This window comes from Pteropus alecto, unplaced genomic scaffold (genome assembly GCF_000325575.1).
Source record: "Pteropus alecto unplaced genomic scaffold, ASM32557v1 scaffold239, whole genome shotgun sequence".
In the NCBI taxonomy this organism is placed as follows: domain Eukaryota; kingdom Metazoa; phylum Chordata; class Mammalia; order Chiroptera; family Pteropodidae; genus Pteropus; species Pteropus alecto.
In genome coordinates this window covers 9,182,789-9,201,815 of record NW_006494613.1, presented here as the reverse complement: position 1 = coordinate 9,201,815, position 19,027 = coordinate 9,182,789, and the positions used below count along the sequence as shown (strand labels likewise).

General features: G+C 33.7%; 1 pseudogene; it reads right to left on the bottom strand.

Annotated features, from left to right (window-relative positions):
* Positions 1 to 5,617: 5,617 nt before the first annotated feature.
* LOC102890217 lies at positions 5,618 to 12,682 on the bottom strand (annotated as a pseudogene).
* Positions 12,683 to 19,027: the final 6,345 nt, after the last annotated feature.

The window sequence follows — 19,027 nt, the reverse complement described above, 5'->3', positions numbered from 1 at the left end:
TGCTTAACATTGCATACAGTAAAAGAATTTTCCATCCTTAATCCTCGTTGATTGCTATAACTTGGTCGATAATGAATTCTGAGAAGAGTAATACATTTGTCTCACTTTAAATACCTTAGGTTGGCTTATGTGCAAATGCAATGGCCAGATTCCTATGTGTAATTGAAATGGAATGAAATGGAATTGAATCCATCTCCAGTGAGTTAATACTTCTCTCCTTCCTATGTTGAATTGTTGGCAACGTCTAGGTTGCTGAAAACACACCAATAAAAAGTTTGGAGATGAGAAACTTTTAATAGGATTTTTTTTAATCTTGAATTTTAATCTCTATATATGCAGATATTTTAAACACTTAGCCTGGCACCTCTATAAGTTGAATAAATGTTAGTTGCATGACTTCATATATATGTATGTATGTAAACCCTTATTTTTTTTTTATTATAACAAATGAAGACTGTGTTCCCTGTTTGCAGCATACACAATAGGGGTCAGCAAACATTTTTTTAAGAAGTCGAGATAATAAATATTCTAGGCTTGAAGGCCATAAAGTCTCTGTCACAAATAATTGGCTCTGCTGTTGTAGCACGAAATTAATAAACACAAATAACACATAAATGAATGGGGGTAGCTCTGTTCTACTGAAATTTTATTTACAGAAACTGCCGGTAGACAGGATTTAGCCCATGGGCTATAATTTAGCCCTTGATATAGACAATTTAAAATTGCACATGCAAGTTGAACTACAGAAGTGTTCACGAAATATAGAGTAAGCCCAAGGGAATTTTGTTGAAGATATTCAAAATGCACACATAGTGTTTCTGAAAATTTATAGGTTATTTCCAACTCATTTAAAGAAATTTATTGTCCAAAATTTTATATATTCCATAGTACTTAAATAATGTAGGGTTTAAAATATAAAATAAGAAATGTTTTTAACTGTCTATATCATACAAAACACATGAATGCAACTAGGTATAGAAATTTATACTAACAACTGAAAGGCAAGTCCACAAATGGAACTCATTAAAGTTAAATCCTCTCTCAATCTATGACTGACTTATTCATTTTATTAAATTATTAATTATATTTATAAAATTAGAAATACATTAGCTTCATTTTTTTGATTTCTGAAATGCAAAGACTACTACCATAAAAACTTTCAGTGAAGGAAGGGGAAAATCTAAAAAAAAAATGTTGGTTTCGGTTTCTAAAGCAGAGAGGTCATTTCTAATTTTTTTTTTTTTTTTTTTTTTTAGTGTGACCTTTCAGAGTATTTTGATACTGTCTTAAAGGCAGGTTGATGTCAACAAAATTCTCCAATATAGTAAACGAATAATGTTCAACTTAAATGTCTGAGAGAAAAATATCATAGAATTGACATTGCTGCTGAAAGCCTATAAGAATCAAATATATATATATTTATTTATTTATAAAACATTTTATAATCAAATTGCTCTCTAAATGCTTAATAATATTTCCGCTAATGGCTTTCCTCTCCTAGAATCCTGCCTCAGTCATTTGATTTCTTTCTTGTATCTCCAGTGCATTTTGGCTCTTCCTAGTCTTTCTCAGATGTCATTCAGTGAGTTAGAACCATTTGGCAGGCATCCATACATACCCATAACAAAGAGCAGTAATTTCTCTTAAGTTCTGTGTGTTAAAGATAGAATTGTCATCCCTGTGTTGGACAAGGTAAATTTGCAAGGCTTACGAGGGTAACTCTTAATGAATATGTTTATTTTTCATAACATAAACTGTGGAGACAACTATAAACACAATCACTGACCACTTCGAAAAACACCGTGCCCTAAGTAGTATCCTATCTAACTTACACTTAACAAATCTTTGAATAGCTAATTTATGACTTAATCTATTCTACTTCCATGTTTTATTGCCTCTAGTTAAAGCAGAAAACTTCTTTTCTCAGATGGTGAAAATGAAAAATAGATTTGCAAGAGTAAGGTACACTTGGGAGTGCAAACCAAAGTCAGATCATGGAAGAATATCTTTGATCCTAATTCCCTGAATCACATACAGGTGTCGGACCTTCTTAAACTCTGCTGATATTAACTAGGCGAGACAAGAGGTGACTTGTATGCCCAGCCCTCTGCTGTCCCAGATCTTTTTCTACAGCAGTTCTTCAGCCTGTCACAGAATGTAAAAAACCCTGAGAGAGCAATGGCATAAGCACTCCTTGTGCTTTATGCATAACGGAGACAACTAGAAATGATGAGTTTATTTTGCAAATTTAATTTAGAAGGCTTTTACACTGCGTGCACACATCCTTTCCTGAAAGTCACAGGCAAGGTATTTGATTTCTTTCAGCTTCAAATAAAACAGTTTCTGCCGAAACACAGTTGAGAAATGTAGATGTGTAAAATCAAACCACGTTAGAGAAAATGCCAGCATTGAGTTCATCATCTATGGAAGTAGTTTAGACTTGCAGAGTGTTACATGTATGAATAAAAACTCATCCAGCCCTATCTTTAACCATATTTTTCCCTGCACATAAATAATATTGCCAGGATGTAAAAAATTAAAATATGACTACTTTAATGTAACATAATACTTAAAATCACAGGATTTGCTATTTTAAAAAATAAGAACTGGATTTAAATCCCTGTTCTAACACTTACTAACTTTGTGTTCTTCATAATTTACTTAATTATAAGCCTCAAATTCTACATCATGGAAAATGGAGTAATAAATGTACCTACCTCATACAGTTATTATGGAAATTAGATCAAATATGTATATAAAGCTGAATATCCAAAATCTCATACACACCATATACTGATTCCTAAAAGCTTCTTGGATTAAGGCAGGTAGAAATGAGTTTATTAAAAATCATCTCCTGACCACCCATCTAGCCCAATCAGATTGATCCTTCAGCAATACCAAACATTTTATTAAATAATGAAAGAATACATGTCTGTCCGTTTAGAACAGAGCAAACTATTAGTCCACATCTCCTAAGACTGTTTGAAAATAAATTCTTTCTGATTTCTTACTATATATTTCCACTTAAGAATCAATCAGAAAAAAAAAAAGGTTAGGGTTAGGACTGAGAAAGGTAGTCATTATTGGATCGACTATTCGTTGGCAATGTGTGGAATTAAAACATAACCAGTTCATTCAAACAGGAAAAAAAAAAAGTGCCTCAAGATTTTAAACCAAAACATAGAGGAAACATACATACATTTTACTTTTCCTTCTTACAAAAAGAAGAAATGTCTTTTAAAAAATGTTCTGTAAAGAATTTAACATACTCAAACTGATGTCTGATCTCCCCTTAAGAAATGACTTCTTCAATGTTCAGTAGGTATTAGTATTATTCACTATTAACATCTGCCTATCCCTGTAAATTTTACCAGATAATGTGATAAGAAATTCAACTGGCCTCTTAAGTAAAGATATTTAATTTTGATCTGAGGGATTTATTTCATACAAACAATAGTGTGTATTGAACATTTGCTTTTACTACCTTCTGTTGAGTTTGTATGAATTAATTACAGAACTACTGTACATTACTATAGAAGTCTCTAAAATACACAGTATAAATCATTGGTAATTTTTTTTTTTAAGTACTTATGGTTTTAGAATCACTTTTATCTCATTTCTCCCTACTCTTTAGCTCTGGAATTTTCTGACTCCTTGATATAAAAGAACCACATTGTTGTTATTCCAAAGAGAATGAAAGAGGAAAGAACAACCACAATAATAAGAAGTATGGTAATGCTTGTTAAGAAAAAAATATTCAATGACACTTGCTAGAGCAGAGTAAGGAAGACTTTATTCAAGGAGAGATGGGACGTGGAGATCAGTGTAGAGATTACTACAATGGAGTCTCTCAGTGAGGGAGAAAGATGGGACTCAACTTCAAATATAGCCTGGGCAAATGTAACTATATAGCCAAGGAGCAAGATGGGGGCCATTGCGTGAAAAATTACTAAGAGAAAATATCAGAAGAAAGGGGAATTCTGGTTAAACCAACCTAACAGGACTCTTGCTGAAGGTAAGCCAGGATGATGAGACATCACCTGGAGGGTGATAGAGAATGAAGAACCCTATTAGATATGTAGAGTGATCAGATATGGAGGATGGGAGATTCTGGTTAAGCGAAATAAGCAGGGTTCTCACTAAAATTGGACAATGCTGAGATAATCATGGAAATCTGAAAGTCAGGTCTAGTTGAAAAAGAGCTCAAAGAAGACTGAGTTGAGTTTGGTCAGTGAGAGAATCTTTGTCATGCTAAAGACAGAAATAATTTTTATTCCCTCTGAGAAGCTACTACATCAGCCTTATAAAAACAATTTTATATGACTCAAAAACTTTAGAGATATCTTTATAATCTTACCATTCCACTCATGTAAATTCCTTCATCTATTATATACCAAGAACCTATCAGACAGAACACTAAGATGGGGTTGCCCGTAGTGACAGTACCATGACTCACTCAGGTCCGAAGTTCGATTGGCTTGAAATACCCTCCTCTCCCAAGCTAATTCATCTGAATTTAAGATTCAAGTTAGATGTTACTTTTTCTTTAAAGACATACTTCTTCCTTCTCTGCTCCCCTGTAATATTTTATGCAAACATGTAGAATAACATTTATGACAGTTTCATCATTGGTCCTTGACTAGTGTCCCCAGAGAATAAAAACTCCTTGATAACTAAATGAGGTATTATTCACAGTGTCTGACCCATAGTGGACACTCAATTCACGTTTATGAATAGATGAATTAATGAGTGAGTTAAGAAGCACCAATGACAAGACATACCCCTGTAGTATAAATATAAGAGAAATACACATTCATGGACATTACTACTTTCCTTTAGGAGCTTTTCATCTTTTTACAATTTTATTTTAAAAGATTGTCTTTGGGAAGAAACTTTGAGCATTTATCAACTTCATGATAACTGTAAAATCAATAATCAATATTTTCAGAGCACCCATAAAAATGAGCTTTACAAAAGAGAAAAGAAAAAAATTAAGGATGATCCATCATGAAAGAGAAACTGGAAGAAAATGAGTTCTGCTCTACCTGAGTTGATGGCCATACATGTCAGCCAACATCTTGGAGGAAAGTTTCCCTTTCCTCCAAGAAAGGCTCTCCTCTGATCGTTGTGAGTACTAAAGCCATGATAGCCTAAAGGTTAACTGATGATCTTAACACAACATGCACAAGAGCATTGTTGGGCCTTTACTCCTAAGGCTTTTACCTATGTACACAGTAAACAGTTACGTTTGGTTTCTTGCGTTTTATTTTATTATATTATTCTAATATCATGTATCCTTTTATTTTATTATATTATTCTAATATCATTTATTTGTTTTTATTCCCAGGCTCCAATCCCCATCCTCTTCCCTTTTTTAAAGGGAGGGCAGTTCTATTTTGAATATAATTTAGGATAAGACTCAGCTCTCCGATTTATGAAAAAGGACATAAATTCAAAAACCTGAATATATATCCCTTTATATTCAATAAGTGATTGTGTGCAGCTGCTGTTTCTGGGAAATAAATAAATAAATACATACATACATACATACATACATACATACCAAACAAACAGAAAAAAACAGTGTAAGGAAAAATGAATGGATCATAAACAGCAATCACTTTTTCTTCAGCAAATCCATCAGATTGTCTTTGATCTCCTCCTCACTCAGCTCATCTAAACTATTTTTTCAGCAGTGACCACCACGACTTGGAGCCCATCGGTAGACACCATGGCATTCAATGGCAGACAACACCACCATGTCAAGATTCTGGCAGGTGCCCCAGCATTCCCTGTGGAGTGGCCTGCTTGGTACCTGCTTTGGCTAGCTTGTCTACGATCTACCGCTGAATGGTCTTGGTGAGGTTGAAGTAGCCATGTTCTCATTGATGCTTTGGAGGAACAGAGGGATATGCTGAAAGACGCTGCGTGCTGGCACTTCTGCCCCTCGCGATGCTCAACTGCTGGTTCATCCGTCGGTCCCGAGCCTACTGTTCAAGTCAGGGCACATGGAAACATTGTGCAGGAACTGGGAGTCGAGAACGAGGTACAGAACTCCCCTGACTCAGAAGCTGAAATAGTCATCTCCCCAAGTCTGCTGGAACTCGGCGATGGTCTCAGGGTACAAAGAATCTGGGTTTAGGGTTCAGCTCTTTGATGGCCTGAACAGTCCCGGAAATTCATTTTAATCCCTCTATTTCATATTCAAATTCTAAATTAGGAGAATACCCAACTTGTCTTTAGGTTATCACTAAGTCTCCATTAGAAATAATACTAAATATAAGAAATATTAACCTTAAAAATCTATAGTCTGATAATTCTTGATAAAATACATTTTCAAAAATTAATCAAGTTATTAATTTCTAAAACGTTCACCAAGCCATCTACATGAATGTAACTTGATAGAAAGTATGAAACTTTCTCTCTTTCTACCTCAAGGAGTGTCCATTCTTACTTTACAGTGTTCCTGTGAGTTGCAAAATTGTAAATCGACTTCTTTTCTAAGGTCAACCCAGATTTGCTTTCTACTATCACTATATTCTAGATAATAACTTATGAAGGTTAGATTTTATTTTTATGGAATAGTCACATATTTTTTGCCTCGTTTACCATCTTGTTTAATGACTCTGAATACACCTCACAATTTATGTGACAGTATTGGCTGCTTGACCTGAGCATCTGTTCTCCAAGTGCTTCACCACGTGCCCTGATTCTGTGTGAGACAGTGATAAATTCCATCTGAGATACAAGGGGCGATAGGAGATGTAAAAATATATATTTTCTTCTGTTCTCACTTTCTTCTGCAAAGTCTTTCATTCTATTTCTGAGTTGAGTTGATTGATTCTGAACTAGTTTAAACTCAAGGTCTAGAGCAACAAGCTGAGAAAAAAAATGATAGAGATATATTTAAAAAGTGCCTTGGTTTTATCTTCTGATTCATTCAATAGAAAAGCTCTTTTATGGATAAAAGTTCCTTTTTGTAAGCTGTAGTACTCTCGGTTACTACCGGAGTAAAGCATTACAAAAGAGGAGAAAATGTGAAATGCCAACAATTTAACACACATTAAATGTAAAAGAGAAAGTGAGTCCTGAACAAGAAACACTCAGGTTTTATTTGTGATGTTTTTATTCTCTTTCTTTCTTTCTCTCTCTCTCACTCTCTGTCACTCTCTCTTTCTCTCTTTCTCTCACTCTCTGTCAATCTCTCTCTCTCTCTCTCTGTGTGTATGTGCGTGTGTGTGTTGCTTATTACTTCAGTAAGTGAGGTATAAAGCTTTAGTTGTGTGCAATGAGTACATAATAGATAAATGTAGAAATTTTTTTTTTAAATTAACTTTGAATAAAGGTAGCAAAAAGCTAAATTTTCCTGCCTATTTATGTAATCAGAGTACATAGCACTACTCTTAAGTGAAATGACTGGCTGGTAAAAGGTTAAGAATTTCCTCAAAATATCTCCCTTACCTGCCAGATGCCTTGGTCCTCATCAAGAAGTTTCCTGCCTTTCCTTTGAGGCTTTAATTCTAACATAAATAAAACTCTCACCTAGGAAGGGTAAAATACTAAGTTATGAGGCATTTTCAATTCAATATTTACGTTTCTGAGGAGGCACTCAGGCCATGGAATTCCTTTGAGAACATTTCACATAGTAATGGGGACTCTTGTTGAAAGACAAAATTTTCAATCCATCAAATGTTTTTGATGTAGTGGCCTATTATGTTTGTAGAGAGTATGTGGTAAGAAGTTAAAATAGTCTTTGGGCTCTTTGTATACTCCTAGTTTATATACTAAAGTGACAGGATATGATTTATTTATTTTTTTTATTCTAAAGTACATTTTTTATCAATAAAGGACCTACTCAATCTTTATCTAATTTATTGCTACCCAATATAAAAGAAAACGCCTTGATTTATGTATTTGAAGGATGTTCTATTTATCTATATTTTTCTCTTTTTTATGATTATTTACACTGATGTCAGATGTCATGGAACTCAAGTGCTCAAAGTACATGAAATGTCACTATTATTTAGTTCACTTATTGCCCCAATATATGGATATAGAATCTTAACACTTTTGATGTCAGTGACTTCCTGTACTTGAAAAGGCTTCCTACTTAAACATTTCACTTTAGACAGCACAGCACCCACCACCATCACACATACTTCCTTCTCCTGAGATTGAAATCTCTTACCTCTTAATAAAAATCCATGATAAGACTTTTAAAACAATGATTCTTGGAGACTAGATGAAATAGTGTTTCATTCATTCATTCATTCATTCATTTAATAAATAATTTTTGTCTATTATTCATATTGTAATTGCCAAGGATCTTTTAAGAGATATTACTTATCACAGATTCTAATACTATACATTCTTTCCACCTAAACTGGATTAATCCCCAGCCAGTCTCTACTCCCTTACCCTGCTTTACTTTTTCTTCATGTTATTTATCACCACTTGAAATTATATAATAATTTATTTTTGTATTGTTTGTCTCTCTACACTAGAATATAAGCTCCATGAAGGTGGTGAATTTGTTTCATTCACTGCTTTATCTTCAGTACCTAGAACTATACTTAGGAACTTGGTAGGTACTCAGTACTAGTTAAGTGAATGGCCCAATCAATTAATTAATGAGTCTCAGTTTCAAATACTACCCAGTTGTTTACCATGCCCTACAGGAAGCCTAGGTTACAAATGGGATTGTGCATTAGGTCTCAGGTCTAATAGGACTGAATTAAGGTCCAGAACCAGTGGTAGAGACCTACAGTCACTGAAGTTAAATACCTATTTAGATTTTTTTGGCAGTCATTAAACTCTTTTACTTCATAGAGATGCAATTATTTTATTGATATTCGATAAATAACCCATTGTTCTTAACTAGCTTATAGCTAGTGATTTAAAGGTGAACCTTCTCTTCGCCTATTATCAAGTACCTTAGCATATTTACATCTCTATGTGTTGACACCTAAATTAAAAGGAAAAGGTGTATCATTATAAAGGCTATTTCATAAAGCAACAGCGTTTTGGAGACCCATTAAAATACAAAGACATGCAAAGAGCTTTTTAATCATTTAAAAAGAAAAAAGGTGTGCATATGAATTTCCAACAAATCCTTGACTACAAGGATGTGCAACCATGACTGTGGGAGCAATAATTGAAATGCTTTACAGCATTCTTAGAACACCTCCCAGTTTTGCTCTCTGTAGAGGTCCATAATGTATAATGAGAAAATAGGGAATACAGCAGTCAAAGGGAAAAGGATGTTTTCAAGTAAAATGAGACATTTTATAGATAGAGGGTATTATCTACATAATTGGGTAGGATGCAGTAAATGTTTTAAACAGTTCATTTTGATCATTATTGTCAGTTTTGTTTTGTTTTGTTTTCAAAAAAAGACAAACTACAGATTTAAAGCAAAATATGCTTTGGTTTAGAACTGGCTTTAAATTTTAGAAATGTGCTTGGAAATTGTTTTGAAATACATGAAAGGACTACCATAACATGTATACTAATCCAGGTAGAGTAAGTATAATTGCAGAGCTCTATGAGCATCAAGAAGTTTTCTCCTCATTTCCATCTCATTTCCTGCCAAAACCTAACTAACAAGGGAGGAGGGGAAGTAAAGCGCTAAATGCAATGGTTAAAAAGAAGGAAACATTTTTAATTAAGTGTTGCATCAAATGGTCTTGCTAAAACATGAATAAGTGATTTCTAAGATGTGAAAACTTTCCTATAGTATTATAACAAAACTTTTAGTGTGGTTAATACAAATACACAGAAATATATCAGTTTCTATTGTTTGTAATTCGGTGAAGCAGCAACATCTTACAGAAAGCATTGAAGTGGGCATTGAAAAGCTGAATTCTAACACTACACAACTTTTTCTTCTAATCATTTCACATGTTTGTGCTTCAGTGTCTCTTTTTTGTTTAAGGTAGAGAAGAAAACCTTTTCTAGGAGGAATCAAGATATACCAAAAGAACAAAGGTACAGCACTGATAGTTTACATGTTGTTGATCAGACATAGCCAATATGAATAAATTATCCTTGATATGTAGTGCAAAAAAAGAATGAAAATTTAATCTTTAAAAAAATCAATCTTGGACCTTCCGTTTAGTCAAGTATAAAATGCACAGCAATAATACAAGCAAATTTAGTGACTAGTCCAACAAATTTAAGTCTATTCCACATAGTAAATATGTAATGAAAGAGAAATAGACATATTTATTCTTTTACTAATGACTCCTTGCCAAGTGTAGAATATGGCATTAATTTGTAGCATGAATTGAAAATGTTAGAGAAAGAAAAAAACTAACTTTTTGTGAGTGCCAATCATACACATGCTGATGTATAATTTATTTATGTTAAGTTGCTTGAACTTCATATTAATCCTATGAGTCAAGTGAGAAAGTGAAGGTTGAATTGTACTTTTACTCAGTGACATGCAGCTAATAAGTTACAGAACCAACATTTTGAACCCATATCTGCCTGCCTCTAAAGTCTTAGCTCTCTCTACCACATTTCTGTAGTCTTTTCAAAGGAGTCCATAAACTTCACATTTTCTCAGAAGTTTTGTTCCTGAGCAAAGGAACAGCTTTCTATTTTCTCAGTGTTCCTTTCCCACTGTGGAGTCCTACTCATACAATAAAGCTTGAATTAGCCTCATGTTTTCATTTCCAGATCCTACAGTGTAATATTACACCCAGGACTGTCCTCAAACATTGTTGCTTGGCTTGTTCCCAGTCATTTCTCATAATTTGCATCAGAGAGCCCTGCCATAAATCCCTCTAGGGTTTTTTAAGTGGTAAATTTATTAATTTCTAATAAATAAATTCTTACTAAATTATTTGTAAGGTGATAGCTTAATTGAATATGACTCTTTGGATCTTTCACATTTTAAAAGGGGATTCCGGAGATTCATTCATTTTTTCTTTCATTGCTACTTTGAATAAATACGTATTGAGTATTTACTTGCTACTTGCAAACACCAGTTGTGGAAAACTGAAAAATGAATACAACACACATATTCTCTTGCTCTCTAAAGGACAGCAGTCTGGTCCAGTCGAAGAGATTATGATTCTAAGTAAACTAAATACTACTATAGCACAGCACACAGGTTCTGAAAATACAGACCTCTCAGGAGTAGCATCAGTAACCTTGGAACTTTTTAAAACACAAGTTTTCTGGCCCTACTCCATACTTAGCTGAATCAAGAACTTTGGTCCTGGGGCCTAGCAATCTGCATCTTACAAGCTTCCAGTGATTCTGATGCAAACTGAAGTTCAAGACCACTGGTGTAGTGTTTACATGTAGGTGCTATATCCAGACTAAACTGGGTTAAATTTTTGCTCTATCACTTCTGATTATATGGCTCTGGGCAAGCTACCTGAAATCTATGTGTCTGTTGTCTTCTTTGTAGAATGAGGGTGATGGTAATGATAGTACTTACTTGTTGTAAGGATTAAGTTAGTTAATATATGTTAAACACTGGAGCAATGCCTGACACAGAATAAGCACTCAGTAAATGTGCTTTGGTTTTGTTATAAGGCATAAATGACTTTTGAAAATCCTCTTTTGTTTTAAGATTTAAATAACTCCTGATGGTTTTCAATAAATGATAGTATTCTTACTCAATCTCAAGCCCAAATAGTAGTGGAAACATTTCCAGGTTTTCTTTACAACAGAGTTGTTCAACTTATTCATGTGATGAAAAATATCTGCTAAGTAGGCTTTTTTTTCCTGCAGCCATTCTGCATTTTCAAATCACACAGCAAATTCTGACGTAATATTTTCTTGAAATTGCTCTGGCAATTCACCTTTTAGTTCCAATACTATTGGAACTCTACTCAGCTACAAAATTTCACTATATAATAGGATATTTACATGCTCTTTGTCCAGGTTTTCACAGTTTAAAATTTTTTGTCAAATGAACTGATCTTTGTTTAATAAAGTTAACCATTTTTTAGCATTAAAAAAAAGAAAAGCAAATGACTTTTGAAATTATTCATAATACTCATTAAAAACGTAAAGCTTATTACTTACTAATTAAAAGACTTTTATTTGGAAGGTCAAGTTTTGTTTTTTTAAAACAATGGAGAATGTAAAGTTTCAACAAAAGACATGGTTGCTTAAGATGGAAATATTCAATAAATGAATATTTTATTGTCGTTTTCAGTAAAGACCTGCTAACCATTTTTTAGCCACAATGTGCAGATAAACACTTCACTTTTTTCTTAGGACTGAAATTGACTAGTAATTAACTCTACCTCTAGATGTGATATTATTTGTTTAATGTTTGATTAATAATATGTGAGAACTTTTTCACTGAAAGAATGAAACTTCTTGGGAAAGACATCTAGGCCTTCAAGCTGAGGAAAGAGCGAAGATAGAGAATATACAAAATGGAGTCATTTTATCTAAGCTGCTAGAATTATCAACATTATGAAGTTTAAAGCATGAGGAAAGACTCTATTCTTGTTCTAATTAGTCTGAGAACTTAAACATTTTTAAAAATTTTTCCAGTCCTGCATCAATACCTAGATATACATCCGGACTTCCAGATAACTCTCTGATTACTCCCTGAAGGACTCATATATACATCTACCTGACATCCATTATCCAGACCACTGGAAGTCACCAGATCTCCTGGCATCCATTTTCTGGACCACCTGGCATCCATCATCCTGACTGTCTGACTTATGACTAATAACCACCCTGGATCAACCCTAGGAATAAAGATTCAGGACTGATAATTCGCAAGAATGTACTTTTTACTCTAAGACCTTTAAACGTTTTTTTCTTCTTTGGATCACTTCTGGGTTTTTGCCTAACTGTGTTATCAGTTTGCAAACTCTAAGATCCTTGAATAAATCTTTATCATTTAGTTATAGCTAAAGCCTTCAAACTCTTTTTAAGTTCATTTAACAAAGAACAATCACTGTGTTTGAGACTCTTCACATCTTGAAGAATTAAATTGTCTTACTCTCTCTTGAATTATATCTGATATCTTATGAGAAATACAAAATAAATAAAGTTGTTTAAAGCAATGTAAAAGTTAGTAACACAACCAGAAAATAGATTTCTTAGATTCAAATTGGTGTCACTTTTTGCTTTCAATGAGTTAGGGTAACAAAAATCCTCTGTGTTCCCTGCTCATGTAAGTCTGCCAAGCAATTAGCATCTCTTAACATTTCCAAGCAGCTGCCTAATGAAATGCTTATTTCTCTAGAAAGTCATTTTGCATATAAAACTTTGTCTGATCCTCTGAAACTAACAAAGGTATTTCCAGTCCAAGAGACACTCTGACATCGCCAAAACAAATGTTTAGATATTAAAAAATTCCTTTCAAAATTGACATTAGGCCTATCTATAGAATATCAGTTAAGGTAAGGTGGGTAATCATTAAAAAACAAAGTAGCTTCTACAAAGATTTTTCTCCCCTCACTTTCAAATTATCTTTATTCTGTAGTTCTTTTAGCATATTATCAACTTCCAGATACATTTCTTCATTCGCTTTCTAAAATGGTTTCTTAGAGGAAAATCAGAACCATGAAGAGGATGTAAATGAGTAAAAAAGGTGCTATTTAAGCTTTTCCAGCTATTCTTATCTCTATCTTTTTATAGCTAGTAGACCTTTTGCCTTGTTCTTTAGAATTGTGGAAGATGAACAGATTTCTGCCCACTCTTACAGAAAGTTCTTTTCTAAATATTTAAAGTTCCATTTTCAGGAATCAAGTTCAATTCCTTTATCTTTTTATTTATGCATTCCAGTTTAGAAAGGTTTGAGGCTTAACTTTAAGAAAATACAAGTCACTGCAATAGGAAGATGCGGTATCTGACTCTTCTATCTTGACTGCTTGCACAATTAAGCTAAAAGCTTTGGGCTTAACTTCTTTTCTTTAGTTGCATATGTACGTGAAAATTTTTGCAATATTTGATAAGGATAGGAATTTCTTAGACGTTAGGGAATAATCGTTCAGTATAGTGATTGTCAGGATGTATTAAGGTTGTAGAGAGCATACCTTGACAACTGATAACACACTAGAATTATAGCCAAGGCCCAGAACCAGAAATAATCTGGTCTTTGGGAAAAGTTAGAAAGACAGAACCACTCCTGATGTCAGTCTAAGAGCAATAGGATGTACCTAGGATCAGAGCAAAGAAATCTGCTTTGTAGTCTGTGCTGTAATCAGACTATGCCACAGAGTTAGATGTAACGCTTTTCCAATTCTCCACCTGCTCAAAGATACCAATCATGTCATAAACACAGGGCCAAGCAAAGTGAATTGCATTGTAACTTCTAACACAGACTTTTATAGCTTTTAACCCAAAGGCAAAGAGACCTCAGGGAAACCAAGAACCTTAAAGGAAATGGAGAGAGGGAGGGAGAGGGGAGAGAGAGAGAAGGAGAGAAACTAATCAGGAAATGGATCATGATTGCCAATCCCAGTATCTTCAATTCTAAGATCAGTGATGCTTTTGCTTAAATTAGATAGGTTAAGTTTTAATGATTAAAAATAAATAAATAAAAATAAATCCTGAGTTTTTACACACACACACACACACGCACACACACACACACACACACACGCACACACACGTGTGCGCACAACTTGTTTTTGTTTTTAAATGAACCAAGAGCTTCAGAACTTGTCTTAAGAAAAAGGTCTTAAGACTTTTGTTATTACACAGAAAGCCTGATGTACAATTTGCTCAAAATGTCTCAGCTAGAAATCTACTTGGACTCTATTGGTTTATACTGAATGAAATATTCCCAAGTGGTTGTTGTCTTTGTGATGGCTCATCTCAGGATCTTCAGAAGCAAATTCCAAGAGCAGAGAAAGTTTTGTCGTATAATATTTTAGAGGAAGATGCTTTAGATAAAAGTGATTATTAACTAGGAGTTAATCATATCGGTCCTTCCATTCCAGTTTTGCTACTGTCATATCCATCTTAAAACTTAAGAAAACTTAAGAAAAAGGCAATAATTGGCACTATTAAAATCACATCTTATACAAAATACTGTGCCATGCATAAACAAATTTCTTGCTCAACTACAAAATAAAACATTATATGAAAGCCTCAAACTAGCTGATATAAAACTCTCATATTTTAATTAATCTTTATATCCAAATAGGTTTTCTCAGTTAATATTTTATACAGTAGTAGGGAAAAAAAGACAATTACTAGAGCTTTCTGAAACATCAAAAACTGAAAGTTTTTTTCTATGTATTTAATTTTACAGTTAGCAATACATACAGAAATAATATTTATTAAACTTAATTTATTTTGTCTTACCATAGCCCTAAACAGTATCACATGTATCATACATTTAGCAACCTGTAGGTGCCAAAGATACCAGTGAATTTGGCCAATCCACTAACTAAGCAGTCCCTGAAGTCAAATAATGAGTCACACAAGTTAACATTGATCAGTCAATTTAGTCAAAATAGTTCATCTGAAGCATAAAAAGCAGCTCAAAGATAAAAAAAGGTAAAAGAAGTGGCAGAGGATAAGAAGATTATCTAGTATAGATATAGCATTTTATACTTTCAAATATTTTATTATTGATTAAAATTTTAATATGATTTTGGAGAAAATAAACATATGGTAAGATAAGAATTGCTTTTAAGAAAGAAATTTATTCAAAAATATTTATAGATGAGATGATAGGAGTTTCTGGGATTTGTTTCAAAATAACCCAGTGTCAGCATGTTGGGAGGGGCGGTTAGTAAGGTCTATAGATAGGATGACTATATGATTCATTATCTAAATGACAACACCTTTGAGAGAGTAAAGTTAAGACAATTAGCAGTCATATATTGATTTAAACTAGGAAATGTGACCAGCCTAAGTTTAGCACAAACTAAACAAAGACAAGAACTAAAAATTGTGGAACCTGAGTTATAGGTACATAAAGGGTTCATTATATCATTCTCTTAAATTGTATATGTTTTGAAATTTTCCATAAAAATATTATGTAGCATAAAGAACATTAAATATCTGGCATTAAAGGCATTATGACTTTGGTTAACACTTTTTTTCTGTATTAAGTTGATTGGTCTCCACGTGATGGCAAAGGTCCCTTCCCTTTCTAAAATTCTGAAATTCAACAGCAAGAAAAGGTAAGCCTGATTTTGATTGTAAAGAAAATAAATATGGAATATAAAGAGATGGATAGGAAGACTTATTCAATAATGTCATTTCTAGTAGATTTTAATGGCAGCCTGAAAAAGAAAAATGAGTAGTGGTTAAATTATTGTTCTATAGAAAGGCTTCACTAATGTGAGTTCTAGGAAGAAGAAAACGAATATAAGCCAAGTTTTGCCATTCTAAGGACTCTTCTCTCCCTGAGTAAACAATAGTGCTGTGAACCCAGTAAGCATGGGACAAGTAGCATTGATGAGATTAGACACAGCATCAGTTAAACTGCTTCTATGTACGAGCGATAAAAACCAACTTGAGCAGGGCAGGCACAAACCTTGTGGGTTTCCTTGGCCAAGTGTCATCACCAGTATGGATCACTACTGCTCTTTACATACTAGGGTGATCTGTATTGATTGTAGAGGCCAATAGAATCCAAATCCATAGGCTGAATCTATTGTGCTATGGTCCATTTTTCTCCAGCTGTGACCATGAGTATCATTAAACTTGGCAGTCTTATCCCTTCCTATACTGTAGCTCATTTTAGTACCTATTATTCATTCACATATGTAATTATATAAATTAATTCATTAATCCTGAAAGGATGTTAAAGAATGGTAGTCTAAGAAAGAATACTGTCGGGAAGAGCAAATTTATATAATAATTTTACCTCAAATTCTTGTCTCTCCACAATGTGGCAATAAGCCACATACTCAAAATACAACCACTTACAATGGTTCATGTAAACGAATAGTCATTTCTAGTTTAATTAATCCACACAACAAAACTATAAAATGTTATATTTAAAGTATATACTATTATTATCATCATTTTACTAATGAGAATTTGAGGCACAGAAGGGTTAGTAACTTGTTAGGGCCATCCAACTGGCAGATTACAAAGCCAGTATTTAAACACAGTCATCCTGACCCCCATGCTATGCTCTTATGCTCAAAACCTGTCCTACAAGGCAGCATTTTTAAATGGCAGTCATGACAAACTGTACCATAAGCCACTCAAGATTACAGAGGCTGAGCGCTATAGACAACCATAAATTGTCCTCTAACAAATATCAAATTTCTTCCTTTTATTAAAAGGGAAAAAAATGTTTCAGCTTTAAATTGGTCAGGATGTCTGAGTAAGTCACCAACTCGATAGTATATTTATTTTAGTTTAAGCCAGGGGTTAGCAAACTATGGCCCTTGGGTCAAATTCAGAAACTATATTTGCAAAATATAAGTAAGTTTTATTGGGACATTCTTATTCATTACTCTCTATGGATGCTTTGGGGCAGCAATAAGTAGTTGCGATAGAAACTATATGTCCCACAGAGCCTAAAATATTTCCTATATAATTCTTTACAATGAAAGTTTGCCAATCTCTAGTCTAAGACAATAACAGTAATTCCATTTTCCTCGCTTGACTGGTTTAAACAAAGGCAGGTGATACTTTTCTTACCATTGAGATGCTTGGAGAAGTCCATTTTGTGTGAGGTAGGAGCACAGGAAAGTATAATGTTCAAAAGAAAAAATAAAGAATAGACATTTGCTCTTTCAGTCTTTGAACATTGTTATATAAGGATGTCATTTATGCAAGGACTTCATTATGGCATGAATTGTATTTCACAATAAAAGGTATGTTGAGGTCTTAACCTCTATATCTCAGAAAAATAACCTTACGTGGCAATAGGATCATTGCAGATGAAATGTTAGAATGAGGTCATATGGAAATAGGCTGGGTCCTTACTCCAGTATGACTGTTGTCTTTATAAGAAGATGGCCATGTGAAGACAGACAGGGAGGATGTCATGTGGAGATGAAGACAGAGACTGAAGTGATACATATACAAGCCAAGAAATCTCAAAGATTGCCAGCAACTCACCAGAAACTAGGAGAGAGAGGCATGAAGCAGATTCTTCTTTACATCCCTCAGAAGGAAATTACCTTGTCAAGACCTTGATTTCAAACTTTTCTACCTTCAAGAACAATAAGGCAATACATGTCTATAGTTTAAGCCACTCATTCCTAGAAAACTAATACAGAGTTGCTGCTGCTAACTTATTATCATGAATGGAGTGACTGAAGACAAGAGTTAACATACTGAAGATGACGTGACACAGATGAGGAGATGTTATAAACCTAAGTCACTGTAGATATATTAATTCACTGAGTTCACCAAACCTAAAATTGTTCGTTTGGATTTCTTTCCTGGGATAATAAATCTTCTAATTGCTTAAGCAGTTTTGCATATTGTCTGTCCTCTGTTTATTGCAACCAAAAGCATCAAAAATAATATACCACATAACCTGTATTTTACAAAGCAATCCTGATTTCAAATATTCTGTTACATTGTCCACATAAGTATTTCTTATTGCACTGTTCCATAAGTCAACCTTATTACTAATTACTTTCTTTTCTTTGATTCAGAAATTAAGATGATTATAGCAATACTGGTGCTGAGAAGTAGATAGAAATGAAGAAGGGAAGGTTTTAGAGACACAGGGCAAGGTAGAATGCATAGAGCCACAGAGAGTGACATGGCCATGCTACTAAGTAGTTAGGACAGATATCAACTAGTATAGTCCAGCCTTCAATTATGAGATGTGATGAAGCAGTAGTCAATTTTGAAAACAGAGTGAATTTGTCATCAAAATGAATTAAGGCTTTTCTAGTGAATGGCAACTTGATTTCTTGATATTTATATAAAGAACAAAGTATTTTTAAATTAACAATTAAAAAAAACACAGAGACTTTCTCACTAAACAACATAAACTGGAAAAATTTTAAGTGCAAACATTAAGAGAAGGGCAGCTAGCAATCTGTGTAAATTTTATGATACACATTTGCATGTATGCTAAGGGATGAGGTAAAACAAGCATTAAGCA